Source organism: Oncorhynchus nerka, linkage group LG15, assembly GCF_034236695.1.
Source record: "Oncorhynchus nerka isolate Pitt River linkage group LG15, Oner_Uvic_2.0, whole genome shotgun sequence".
NCBI lineage: Eukaryota > Metazoa > Chordata > Actinopteri > Salmoniformes > Salmonidae > Oncorhynchus > Oncorhynchus nerka.
In genome coordinates, this window is record NC_088410.1 from 76,259,559 (window position 1) to 76,274,273 (window position 14,715).

A 14,715-nucleotide genomic window follows, 5' to 3' on the forward strand; every position below is an offset into this window, starting at 1 on the left:
TTCCCAGGATCCGTAGCAGCAGAGTTAAATGCCCAGGGGTTGCTACTCCACAGTGCTGTCATAAAGTGTGTTGTGGCGTGGCTGATCGCAATTTGACCTTCTGGTAAAGAAGCAAGCCCCACTTAATGGGACTTCTGACTTCATGGCATGCTATTTTCCTCCCTCCTCTCAACAGAGCCCTGACCCACTGCTCTTTGGCATGTGCTGTGTGCTATATAGAAACCTTTAAAACAGCCATTTCTGATGCGTGTTGTCAGACAACTAAGCCAATGGGAGAAAATTAATAGAACTCCTTTACATTCTCTGAAGACAGAAAATACAACTTCTTTACACATGTGTTCCCGAATGAAACCAAGTGGTTCTCTCTTTCTGACACTGGTCACACTGACAGTTATTTTGTAAACTTGGATTGCATCTCCGCAGTCCCACAGCTCTAGCTAGCTAACCACCACCATGTCCCAGGCCAGATAGGGAAAGGAAGATATACGCCATGCCTTTGGGATTTGCTCAATGTGACCTGACATATGACACAACAACATTAACACATGACCCCAGGACTCATTTGCCCAAAGCACTCTTCTAAAGCAGGCCTGTCAGTCTGAAAAATGAGCACCCATCATCCAGTCGTTACAGGTTATAGGCCAATCTGTGTGGAATCAAGACAGAAATAGGAAATGCAGATGCTTGAAATATTCTAGGAGCAGAATCATTACCACCAAACTGTTCATGTAGTCTACTTTCCAGTGTAAACTGGTGAGCGTTAGGAGTGGTGTGCTTGGCAACTAGTATTCTGTCCCCTAAGCAAACATGAAGGAAACACAAAGAAATAGTTTGGGAGTTAAGCCCAATTAACAGAGCTTTAGCACAATGGCTCAGCTGTGTGTCTCATCTTTTCATTAACTCAAGCAGAGAGATCTGAGGCTGCTCTCTCTCCAAAGAAACTCCAATATAGCCTTTCATGTGTAATGAACCCACGGTTAGGAGTAAGACCTTACCAATTTAACGATTTACAAACCACTTTCACCAGAATGTAAAGAGATGGCTGATGGAGATAGTTAAATATCTGCATCATCTAAGGCTTCTTCAATGACTGATTATCTACACTATAGCTCAGACAAAGAGAGATCCTTTGTGGGTGTGTGCGGCAATGCGTGAGTTTTTGAGTGAGTGAGTCTGTGCGTGCCTGCATATGCGTGAGCAATGCAGTCTATCAACTAACAGTCTATCCAAGTCACAATAGACTGACGTGACCATCCTCTGTAGAAAAGGCAGCACTGGCAGATTTCAGTTTCATCTCTGTCAGCACAACTATAAAAAAGTGTCAGTCAACAAGGTAGAAGTAGAGGGGATGAAGGTCTTGCGTTCTAAGCCAACCATCTCACATTTACATTCCCCTAGGGGGAAATCTGCTAAGACTATTCTGTATAAAAGAAGCCAGCAGAGAAAGCCCTATTGTAATGTCATTCGAGCTAGTTGGATTTGACATGATTTCCATGAGATTTTATGATAATGTGTTTAATTCTATGAAACATAGTCTGGTTTAGCGAGGAAACAATCTGAAAATGAGAGGACTGGGTGAGTAGAGGGAATAGAAAAATGTGTTCTGGTTAGATCCATGACAGAGAGATGAGAGAGGAGAGCAGTGGTTTGGCTGGCACATAGACAGAGGGTCTCACTCTCTTTATCCCTCTTCTTTCTCTCTCACTTTTCCTTCTGTGTCGCCACTCCTTTCCCCTCAATCTGGCCTCATCGTTTCAGTATCCCTTCTTTCTCCCCCCCCTCACTCAGCCCTCTCTCTCTGCACCTCACTCTTATCCCTCTCTTTCAGCACCTCCCTTGTCCTCCCCCCCCCCCCCCCACCCTCTACATTTATCTCTCCCTCACTCCCCCTCTTCCACCCTCTCAAATCAAATTCAGGCTGCTTTATCCTCTCTCTCTCCCCTCTCTAGAGTTGTTGAAGGAAGACCTTGTGTTTGACAGACAGGTCCCGAGTGCAGTCACCTTCCTGGCCTGTGCTATCAGATGGCAGAATTGGAAGTACTGAGTGGCAGGCTGGTTAGTCAACCCGCTTTCTTGGCTCTCTGGCAGATTCAAGTGTGGTGGGTGTCGAGCCTAACACTGGAGACAAAGATATGGTTGGCTTAGCACACAAAGAAAATCTAATAAAAATTATGTTGGACATGTGTAATATAAACATACTAAATGTCACTCAGATGCAATTATTTGAAATTCCATGTATAGATGGAATGAATTTGTTCATGTTGATGTTGGCGCACGCTTCTCTATTTTCCCCAGTTACAAGCTGTAGGCCTACACTGTGACATCACTACAGAGGCAGTCTGCATTGTGAGCTCACTGAGGGGTTCCCGGCTCTGTTTCCATATCAATGTCGCTCATGTCGCCCTTGTTCAAACTCTTATCAGTGGACAGTTGACTGGCGTTATATTTGGTTATGTTACTATACTAGAACAGGAGGAGCTACAACAGTAACAGACTAAAGATGGATAATTGGCAGCATTAAACCAAAGTGTCTGAGATTAAATATGATTCAAGATTAAATCTGCCCGCTGGTTTGGCTCGTGGCGAGTTGTGCCCAGGACATTGATCAGTAAACAGCATTAGAGCAGGAAATGGGGCTGGCAGCACACCCACTCTTTAAATCAATGGGCACACCTACCACCTGGAGAGCCTCTAAAGATCAACACACCACATCCATCCAGCCCATTGTCTTTCACTCTCTCTCCCTCCTTTAATCTTCCCCTCCTCTGCGCTCAGCAGAGCCCTCTTCCTGGGGGTATTGTATTGAAAGGAGGCTGTTTGTCCTGGGTCTGTGTGGATTGATGCAGTCAGCACTAGCCTTCAGTGTGTAGCTCTAAGTAAAGGTTCAAATGGCCAGTTGGAACCCAAAATGGGATTAACTTTCCAAGATTCTTATCTAGCTGACAGTTTTACATCTGCCCCTGTTGATACCACTTTCAATCAAAATATCTGTTCTATTTTTCCTGGTTTAACCACTGGCTCTAAATCAGTCAACATGGAGGCCATTTTAGGGACAGAAAGGGCGTGTTCAGGAAGCCACAGCCTGTTATGTGTCAAACCCTATTCTTCTCCCTACTAGGCCTGTGCCAGCCACTCACACCCGGGGGCCATAAACATTGAGTGCAGGCACATCTATGTGGAATGTACCTCGCGATTTATAGACACTCACACGGACAATAAAGACGGCAAACCCAGAAGTGTATAGCTCAGATATAAACTGTACTTTAACTTGTCATATCTGACATGATTTGAAGCATAACACACACCAAAAGCCTTTGATATAAATGCCTAGACTACCCTGATATTCACAGCCAACTACACACAACCTTAACGCACAACCCTAATACACTCACACACCTTGTTGCTGAGACAATGGTATGCTCCCTGTCCCTGCTATAGTCCCATATAAGTGGAGTTAAAAATAAAAGAGGAAGGTATGTCACACAGCTGTGAGATGCAGGGAGATTTGTGTGCTGTCAGTCCACTTAAATCACAACAGCTGAGATGACAGGAGACTGCTTTTACACGGCCTTTTCCCTTCTCTCTCCCTCTTTTTCTCTTTCTTCCCGATGTTTCCTCCTTTTTTCTGTCTCTCTCTTTTTACTGTACTCACCCTTTGACTATTTTCCATCTCTCACTCCAAAGATAAAGCTACCCACTCCAAACACCTTTACCTGGCAGGCTCTACAGAGCCTACCCACTCCCAACACCTTACCTGGCAGGCTCTACAGAGCCTACCCACTCCCAACACCTTACCTGGCAGGCTCTACAGAGCCTACCCACTCCCAACACCTTACCTGGCAGGCTCTACAGAGCCTAAGAGAACGGAAGGACATGCTTCAAAAGATGTTGACATCACAAATGTCACAAGCCTTTCACACATTACTAACACACACACAAAATCTGAATCCCACAAAATCTCATGACAACAAAAGGCTTAGAGACACAGAAATGTATTTCCAAATAAGCTAAAATACCAGTTGTGTACACATTTGCCTAAAGAAACACAAGTCAGTCAATCACTAAAGGTATTGGACATAACAGAGAGAAAAGGTAGGAAACTTACATGAGTGTATCCAGGCAGAGATTCCATGGCTGTCAGTTTGTGTGTGTGTGAAATGGCATGTTTGCTACAGAGTTGAATTAATATGTAAAAGTTACTTACCACTTCCCCTCCAGCTGGCTGAGCAGTGCAGGGACTGGTGATCATGCAGTTAAACGACAGAGGCTCTCAGAGGATAATCACTGCAGCACGATAGCCTGAAAACACTTTCAACGTTTATGTAATTGAAAAAGTCTGTTCCTCTCTCAGATGAGCAACCAGGAGAGAAGGGTGAGAGAGAGAGACTGACATGGAGATGATTGCCTTGAGTGTGTTGCTGATCTGAAGGGGAAGATTGCACTAGACTGCAACCAGTGGATCAACCATACGGGTGCATGGAGTGAGAGAAGGAGGGACAGAGAGAGGGAAAGAGCTGCTCACCAGAGGAATGTGATCAGGGATGATCACCAAGCTAGGAGCTGAGCAGGCAGGCTCCTTAGCCAGGACCCCCAGTTAGCATGGAGGTTAGATTGCCACAGTGGAAAGCTAGGGAAAAGAGGACTAATCAACATGTTGTGCCATATAAAAAGGACAGTAGAAGGTTAACTTCAGGTTTCATTGCGGTATGTTACTCTCCTCTACCTACTGAAAAGACTGGAGCGGAGCAGAGTGGAGAAACTGGGTACAGCTACTGCCAGCATCTTTTCACTATAATCCACCTCTACTTCCACATACCTGTCTGCACAGTGCTGAACTGGATGGAAACATCTGCTATAATACTTTCTGTAGAGCCAGATCTTATGTGATGTGCAGCTAGTAACGCTCTATTGGTTTAACTACAAGAGAGCTACAGTTGAAGTCGGACGTTTACATACACTTAGGTTGGAGTCATAACTAGTTTTTCAACCACTCCACAAATGTCTTGTTAACAAACTATAGTTTTTCCAAGTCGGTTAGGACATCTACATTCTGCATGACACAAGTCATTTTTCCAACAATTGTTTACAGACAGATTATTTCACTTATAATTCACGGTATCACAATTCCAGTGGGTCAGAAGTTTACATACACTAAGTTGACTGTGCCTTTAAACAGCTTGGAAAATTCCAGAAAATTATGTCATGGCTTTAGAAGCTTCTGATAAGCTAATTGACATAATTTGAGCCAATTGGGGGTGTACCTGTGGATGTATTTCAAGGCCTACCTTCAAACTCAGTGCCTCTGCTTGACATCATGGGAAAATCTAAAGAAATCAGCCAAGACCCCACAAAAAAATTGTAGACCTCCACAAGTCTGGTTCATCCTTGGGAGCAATTTCCAAACGAGTGAAGGTACCACGTTCATCTGTACAAACAATAGTACGCAAGTATAAACATTTACATTTACATTTAAGTCATTTAGCAGACGCTCTTATCCAGAGCGACTTACAAATTGGTGCATTCACCTTATGACATCCAGTGGAACAGTAGTGCATCTAAATCTTTTAAGGGGGAGGGGGGGTGAGAGGGATTACTTTATCCTATCCTAGGTATTCCTTAAAGAGGTGGGGTTTCAGGTGTCTCCGGAAGGTGGTGATTGACTCCGCTGTCCTGGCGTCGTGAGGGAGTTTGTTCCACCATTGGGGGGCCAGAGCAGCGAACAGTTTTGACTGGGCTGAGCGGGAACTGTACTTCCTCAGTGGTAGGGAGGCGAGCAGGCCAGAGGTGGATGAACGCAGTGCCCTTGTTTGGGTGTAGGGCCTGATCAGAGCCTGGAGGTACTGAGGTGCCGTTCCCCTCACAGCTCCGTAGGCAAGCACCATGGTCTTGTAGCGGATGCGAGCTTCAACTGGAAGCCAGTGGAGGGAGCGGAGGAGCGGGGTGACGTGAGAGAACTTGGGAAGGTTGAACACCAGACGGGCTGCGGCGTTCTGGATGAGTTGTAGGGGTTTAATGGCACAGGCAGGGAGCCCAGCCAACAGCGAGTTGCAGTAATCCAGACGGGAGATGACAAGTGCCTGGATTAGGATCTGCGCCGCTTCCTGTGTGAGGCAGGGTCGTACTCTGCGGATGTTGTAGAGCATGAACCTACAGGAACGGGCCATCGCCTTGATGTTAGTTGAGAACGACAGGGTGTTGTCCAGGATCACGCCAAGGTTCTTAGCGCTCTGGGAGGAGGACACAATGGAGTTGTCAACCGTGATGGCGAGATCATGGAACGGGCAGTCCTTCCCGGGAGGAAGAGCAGCTCCGTCTTGCCGAGGTTCAGCTTGAGGTGGTGATCCGTCATCCACACGGATATGTCTGCCAGACATGCAGAGATGCGATTCGCCACCTGGTCATCAGAAGGGGGAAAGGAGAAGATTAATTGTGTGTCGTCTGCATAGCAATGATAGGAGAGACCATGTGAGGTTATGACAGAGCCAAGTGACTTGGTGTATAGCGAGAATAGGAGAGGGCCTAGAACAGAGCCCTGGGGGACACCAGTGGTGAGAGCACGTGGTGTGGAGACGGATTCTCGCCACGCCACCTGGTAGGAGCGACCTGTCAGGTAGGACGCAATCCCAAGCGTGGGCCGCGCCGGAGATGCCCAACTCGGAGAGGGTGGAGAGGAGGATCTGATGGTTCACAGTATCGAAGGCAGCCGATAGGTCTAGAAGGATGAGAGCAGAGGAGAGAGAGTTAGCTTTAGCAGTGCGGAGCGCCTCCGTGATACAGAGAAGAGCAGTCTCAGTTGAATGACTAGTCTTGAAACCTGACTGATTTGGATCAAGAAGGTCATTCTGAGAGAGATAGCGGGAGAGCTGGCCAAGGACGGCACGTTCAAGAGTTTTGGAGAGAAAAGAAAGAAGGGATACTGGTCTGTAGTTGTTGACATCGGAGGGATCGAGTGTAGGTTTTTTCAGAAGGGGTGCAACTCTCGCTCTCTTGAAGACGGAGGGGACGTAGCCAGCGGTCAGGGATGAGTTGATGAGCGAGGTGAGGTAAGGGAGAAGGTCTCCGGAAATGGTCTGGAGAAGAGAGGAGGGGATAGGGTCAAGCGGGCAGGTTGTTGGGCGGCCGGCCGTCACAAGACGCGAGATTTCATCTGGAGAGAGAGGGGAGAAAGAGGTCAGAGCACAGGGTAGGGCAGTGTGAGCAGAACCAGCGGTGTCGTTTGACTTAGCAAACGAGGATCGGATGTCGTCGACCTTCTTTTCAAAATGGTTGACGAAGTCATCTGCAGAGAGGGAGGAGGGGGAGGGGGAGGAGGATTCAGGAGGGAGGAGAAGGTTGCAAAGAGCTTCCTAGGGTTAGAGGCAGATGCTTGGAATTTAGAGTGGTAGAAAGTGGCTTTAGCAGCAGAGAGAGAAGAGGAAAATGTAGAGAGGAGGGAGTGAAAAGATGTCAGGTCCGCAGGGAGGCGAGTTTTCCTCCATTTCCGCTCGGCTGCCCGGAGCCCTGTTCTGTGAGCTCGCAATGAGTCGTCGAGCCACGGAGCGGGAGGGAGGACCGAGCCGGCCTGGAGGATAGGGGACATAGAGAGTCAAAGGATGCAGAAAGGGAGGAGAGGAGGGTTGAGGAGGCAGAATCAGGAGATAGGTTGGAGAAGGTTTGAGCAGAGGGAAGAGATGATAGGATGGAAGAGGAGAGAGTAGCGGGGGAGAGAGAGCGAAGGTTGGGACGGCGCGATACCATCCGAGTAGGGGCAGTGTGGGAAGTGTTGGATGAGAGCGAGAGGGAAAAGGATACAAGGTAGTGGTCGGAGACTTGGAGGGGAGTTGCAACGAGGTTATTGGAAGAACAGCATCTAGTAAAGATGAGGTCGAGCGTATTTCCTGCCTTGTGAGTAGGGGGGGAAGGTGAGAGGGTGAGGTCAAAAGAGGAGAGGAGTGGAAAGAAGGAGGCAGAGAGGAATGAGTCAAAGGTAGGCGTGGGGAGGTTAAAGTCGCCCAGAACTGTGAGAGGTGAGCCGTCCTCAGGAAAGGAGCTTATCAAGGCATCAAGCTCATTGATGAACTCTCCGAGGGAACCTGGAGGGCGATAAATGATAAGGATGTTAAGCTTGAAAGGGCTGGTAACTGTGACAGCATGGAATTCAAAGGAGGCGATAGACAGATGGGTAAGGGGAGAAAGAGAGAATGACCACTTGGGAGAGATGAGGATCCCGGTGCCACCACCCCGCTGACCAGAAGCTCTCGGGGTGTGCGAGAACACGTGGGCAGACGAAGAGAGAGCAGTAGGAGTAGCAGTGTTGTCTGTGGTGATCCATGTTTCCGTCAGTGCCAAGAAGTCGAGGGACTGGAGGGAGACATAGGCTGAGATGAACTCTGCCTTGTTTGCCGCAGATCGGCAGTTCCAGAGGCTACCGGAGACCTGGAACTCCACGTGGGTCGTGCGCGCTAGGACCACCAGATTAGGGTGGCCGCGGCCACGCGGTGTGGAGCGTTTGTATGGTCTGTGCAGAGAGGAGAGAACAGGGATAGACAGACACATAGTTGACAGGCTACACAAGAGGCTACGCTAATGCAAAGGAGATTGGAATGACAAGTGGACTACACGTCTCGAGTGTTCAGGAAGTTAAGCTTACGTAGCAAGAATCTTATTGACTAAAATGATTAAAATGATACAGTACTGCTGAAGTAGGCTAGCTGGCAGAGGCTGCGTTGTTGACTATGTAGGCTAGCTGGCATTGGCTGCGTTGTTGACACTACACTAATCAAGTCGTTCCGTTGAGTGTAATAGTTTCTACTGTGCTGCTATTCGGGGCTAGCTGGCTAGCTAGCAGTGTTTATTACGTTACGTTGCGTTAAAAGAACGACAATAGCTGGCTAGCTAACCTAGGAAATCGCTCTAGACTACACAATTATCTTTGATACAAAGACGGCTATGTAGCTAGCTATGTAGCTAGCTACGATCAAACAAATCAAGCCGTTGTACTGTAATGAAATGAAATGAAAAATGTGATACTACCTGTGGAGCGAAGCGAAATGCGACCGGATTGTTGAGTGCAGAGGTTCTGTTCGGTAGACGTTGGCTAGCTGTTGGCTAGCTAGCAGAGTCTCCTATGTTAAGGACGACATAAAACTACACACTCTAAACTACACAATTATCTTGGATACGAAGACAGCAAAGACAACTATGTAGCTAGCTAACACTACACTAATCAAGTCGTTCAGTTGAGTGTAATAGTTGTGCTGCTAATCGGTAGACGGTGGACTAGCTAACGGTGGACGTTAGCTAGCTGGCTAGCTGCAGGGCAGTGTAGACTGCGTTAGGACGACGAAATACGATAATTACGCAATTATCTATGATACAAAGACGGCTATGTAGCTAGCTAAGAAGAAATTGCTAAGATTAGACAAATCAAACCGTTGTACTATAATGAAATGTAATGAAATGTAATACTACCTGCGGACCGAGTGCAGATGCGACCGCTCGCTCCAACCCGGAAGTGCAGCATCTTCACAATGTCCTTTGCTGTTGTTCTGGGATTGATGGTGCAAAAAGTGCAAGAAGTACGTTCATCTCTAGGAGACAGAACGTGTCTCCTTCCTGAGCCATACCGCTCAGGAAGGAGACGCGTTCTGTCTCCTAGAGATGAACGTACTTCTTGCACTTTTTGCACCATCAATCCCAGAACAACAGCAAAGGACATTGTGAAGATGCTGGAGGAAACAGGTACAAAAGGATCTATATCCATAGTAAAACAAGGCCTATATCGACATAACCTGAAAGGCCCCTCAGCAAGGAGGAAGCACTGCTCCAAAACTGCCATAAAAAAGCCAGACTATGGTTTGCAACTGCACATGGGGACAAAGATAGTACTTTTTGGAGAAATGTCCTCTGGTCTGAGGAAACAAAAACAGAACTGTTTGCCCATAATGACCATCGTTATGTTCAGAGGAAAAAGGGGGAGGCTTGCAAGTCGAAGAACACCATCCCAACTGTGAAGCACGGGGGTGGCAGCATCATGTTGTGGGGGTGCTATGCTGCAGGAGGGAGTGGTGCACTTCACAAAATAGATTGCAGCATGAGGAAGGAAAATTATGTGGATATATTGAAGCAACATCTCAAGACATCAGTCAGGAAGTTAAAGCTTGGTCGCAAATGGGTCTTCCAAATGGACAATGACCCCAATATTACTTCCAAAGTTGTGGCAAAATGGCTTAAGGACAACAAAATTAAGCTATTGGAGTGGCCATCACAAAGCCCTGACCTCAATCCGAAAGAACATTTGTGGGCAGAACTGAAAAAGCGTGTGTGAGCAAGGAGGCATACAAACCTGACTCCGTTGCACCAGCTCTGTCAGGAGGAATGGGCCAACATTCACCCAACTTATTGTGGGAAGCTTGTGGAAGGCTACCCGAAATGTTTGACCCAAGTTAAACAATCCCTGTGTGATTGGCATGGGGAGAGGCGATGCTACCAAATTCTAATTGAGTGTATGTAAACTTCTGACCCACTGGGAATGTGATGAAAGAAATAAAGGCTGAAATAAATCATTCTCTCTACTATTATTCTGGCATTTCACATTCTTAAAATAAAGTGGTGATCCTAACTGACCTAAGACAGGGAATTTGTACTAGGATTAAATGTCAGGAATTGTGAAAAACTGAGTTTAAATGTATTTGGCTTAGGTGTATGTCAACTTCCGACTTCAACTGTGCACACATCTTAAATGGAGTGTAACCTCACCTTACCATAGGCCTCTCCATGCCAAACATCTTCTCTCCCCAAACTGCCCCCTCTTCCCATGCCAATCACATGACCAATAAATATAGGAACAGGACCTGTAGAGCATGTGAGTACAGGTTAAATCAGAGCCATTTATCACTAGAGAGCCAGAGTGAGGTTTCTGGACCTGTCAGTAGTGTGCTGTGGGTAGAATATGATTGGTTCTACAGCAGCGCTCTACACTGTACAACTACTGTGATTCATTCCCATAAATCCATATGGATTTCTGTGGTGGAGGACAAGGAATCACACCAGGAGAGCAGCACGCACTCATACCTGACAACTAGTGCCAGTGTTCTCTTTACAACCATCATCACCCTCATGCTCGTGCGCACGCATGCACGCACCCGCCCACACACACACACCCGCCCGCCCACACACACACACACCCGCACACACACACACACCCGCACACACACACACACCCGCCCACACACACACACACACCCGCCCACACACACACACACATGAACATTCCCCAGCAGCGTGTGTGTATGCCACTTAACATTAATGTACTGTATATTAGCCCAGTACTAGGCAACAAGCCACACTCAACCTCAATAAATGTCTCAGATGTTGCTATTTTTTGCTACTATGGACAGCTGCATGCTAAAGTGCATCATAATTTATGCATGACACTGAGAAATATCTAATGTCCAAAACAAGCTTTGGATCACTAGTAAAGACTCAATTTTGGAAAATACTGGCAGCTGTGTTGATGTCTTAACTGGTGTTCGTATTATAGTCGAGCCACACGATAGTGTGCATTGGTTGAAGCTCAATGTTAAAGTCAAATCTCCCTGCCATCATATCTAAGCCAATATAACATCAATGTGGAATTCGCAAGTCAACTTGATTTGAGGTACACAACACTCTACCCACCTCTTGTGATGATCCAGAGTCTTATGGCTTGGGGGTAGAAGCTGTTTAGTAGCATCTTGGACCTAGACTTGGCATTCCGGTACCGCTTGCCGTGCGGTAGCAGAGAGAACAGTCTGACTAGGGTCTATTTTTAGGGCCTTCCTTTGACACCGCCTGGTATGGTGGTCCCGGATGGCAGGAAGCTTAGCCCCAGTGTTGTACTATGGCCAAGCTAACAGCAGTTGGATGTGAAGCAGAAGGTAGCTAGCTAGGTATATTTAGCTATGGCTTTCATAAAACTGCTGACCTGGACACTTGCGTGTAGTCAGGGGACAAACAAATAAGCTCATGAATGTCCTTGGCTGAAGTTATATACACCAAACTCTGGGAAAACTGTCACACTTCAAATTTACAATACATGCACACAGCAGAACAAATGTGTCGCTGTTAGAACATCCAGAGGAAATTCGATCCCTTACTATGTGCATTAATTCAGTACGCTCCCTCCTTTCTCAACACAATTTATTCTTGTCATTATAATCCAAATTTACACTGACTGATCAACACAGTGTCAAGTTACGTTACAATGTCTTCCCAAAAAGCATCCAGGTAAAACAACATGATGATCTGGGGTTCCTTTCGCAATCTGTTCACAGTCAAAAGAAAATGTTATGACTGATAACTTGGTTAGCTATGTAATAAAAACGAGACTATTTGCAACACATCAACTGTTTGACTATTTGGTTTTTAACCAAGCAAGAGAAAAATGTACTCAGTACTGATTGAATGTTAACAAAAACATTGTCATCGCCAGACTGTCATCATCAGACTGTCCATTTAAATAGTGTAAAGTTGACTATCGATAATGGCTAGCTTCACAGCCCTGGGATTTGAAGGTCCTGGGTTTGCCTACCGCAGACCCGCTCCCCACCTCCGTTTCCCGACACACACACCAACAGTGTGTGCTTATTGTTATTTACTTGGTGTCTCTTAAAAAGAGCCTTTGGGTTCGTTGGGCATCATTGAGTGGCAAGGGTCAGAGTGTGATGTGTACTAGTACTATTGTGGTGTCTTGCTACCATGGAGGAGAGAACAGTGGAGAGACCAGTTCTCAAACTCTCAAGGAAGTGGTCGTTGTCCTCCCTGTTAGATGCACGCCATCCCTATGGTACACATGCACTTGATAAGTTGTACAGGTTGTAAATGTTTCTCCTTTTCAGGCACCACCACCTGTCATTTGAGAAGCATGGAATTTGTCAAGCTGGCCTATGTGGAGCTGACAAATGACTTACGCTTATTCATATGCCCACTATCAGTAGTACTTATGTATGTTCTATTCCCAACCTGTGAGTACTCACATCTGTTTCTTATATTTATACTGCCATTTATAAATGTGGGAATGTGTGCTATTTTACTGGAGTTGGACAGCGGTGTACAGCATTACTAAGAACGTTTGTAGCTAAAGGATTTAGAGCACCTATTCATTGTCAGATTTGTACGTACGTATTCTTAAAAGTGTTTTGTACTTGTCTAATAACTTTGTATTTTACAGGTGCTTCTCAGCCGTTTGTCATTTGTTTGTTTTAGGAGTTACCAAAATTGCTATTGACTAGCCACAGGGTTATACAGGCTTTTTTGTTCAAGCCCAGTGCTACCACACCTGATTCTACGAACTGTTCATCAAGACCTCAGCTGTTCATCGAGAATCAGGTTTGTTAAAACTGGGCATGAACAAGAAAGCCTGCATAACCCTGTAACTCTTCAAGAGCAATTGTGGCCATGCTTGAATTCTATGTATAAAGTTTACTATATCTGATGAATGTACGTTTGATTGTAAATTGTATATTTTATACTAATTCACTATAGTTTACAGGTAATGTAGTACTAGGCCTTTCTTCAGTAAACTTTAAAGTACATTTCCATGTAAATAGGTAATGGGTAGATGATTATTTTGTTTATTTTACAGGAGCCATCTCAATTGTCTTGTTAAGAGATCAGGGAACAAATGTCTAGTTTACTCCATATTGGCGTAAATGGGTTTCAGTTTTTTCGCTTCCCTCTGGAAAAACAGCTGTCAATATTAAATGAATACTAATAACTACATTATTTCTGTTGCCTTTTGTCATTGTGTACTTTTACTTTACTTGTATTGCTTTGTTTAGCTGTATTATAATGTTGTATAATCACCTTCAGATGTAAAAGCCATGGAAATTAAAAACAAAAAACTACGTTGGTCTGAAAAAGAAAGAAAATTCAGATGAGCACCACAATGCATACTTCACCCATGCTCTACCAACACACAGCTTTGACTTACTACAGTAGCTATGCTGGTCTATTGTACTTCCAACAATGTGTAGGCAGGTTGCTTAGGATTCATACTCTTCAGAGGGATAACGGACAATGGTGTCCTGCGATTAAAATAACATATAAACATACAATCACAAAGAGACAATCACAAAGACAGGTGAAACCGCTCAGGGTGTGAAACATACAAGTTATTTTCAAAGATAAAAAAAAAACTATTCCACCACCACTCTTGCTGTTGAAAGTTATTATTGAAAAGGGAGAGGCTAACAAATTAGCAACATCCTCTTCGATACACCTGCTGGAGCCGCTGCAAACTAGCCTACAACAAAAGCTAGCAAGCTAGACCGTGGGACAACTACTGCTCACAATTGCGCAGTGTTTTTACGTTTTTGTGAAAACAGTCACACCCATTTCAAGTCAAAATGTGATTGGTTGATTACACTGTCACTCAACATTTTTCCCTTAATACAGTTGAATGGCAGATGCCTTCTATCTAGCTTCTGGTGCCTTGCCAATGGCTGACTTGGCTAGCTATATTTATCTCCCCTGAGAGACCACCAAAGAAAAATCCACATTGGATCTTTTTTCTCTTTGGTCTTAACTTTCCAACAAAAACTGAAGAGATTAAATCAGAACATCATTGAAAATAATAATATTTGATAAATCCTTAGCCCTTCTCTGAAGGCATAAAGGGCCCTCATTGTTTCCCACTGTGTTTGGGTTAGTAATCATTTGTAGACGGTCTCCATTCTCCCTCAGCATACATTTTAT

At 45.4% G+C, this 14,715-nt stretch overlaps 1 protein-coding gene across 3 annotated transcripts in view; it reads right to left on the reverse strand.

Annotated features, from left to right (window-relative positions):
* LOC115143318 (prickle-like protein 2) overlaps window positions 1-14,715 on the reverse strand; it is a 111,333-nt gene that overhangs the window by 60,637 nt on the left and 35,981 nt on the right. Inside the window, exon 1 of one of the 3 annotated variants that reach the window (XM_029683599.2) lies at window positions 4,205-4,409. The exons of the other annotated variants lie outside the window; for them this stretch is intronic. The gene's annotated coding sequence lies outside the window, so the exon portion shown is untranslated. Of the gene's footprint in view, window positions 1-4,204; window positions 4,410-14,715 lie in introns of those variants that run through there. 3 annotated transcript variants of the gene reach the window in all.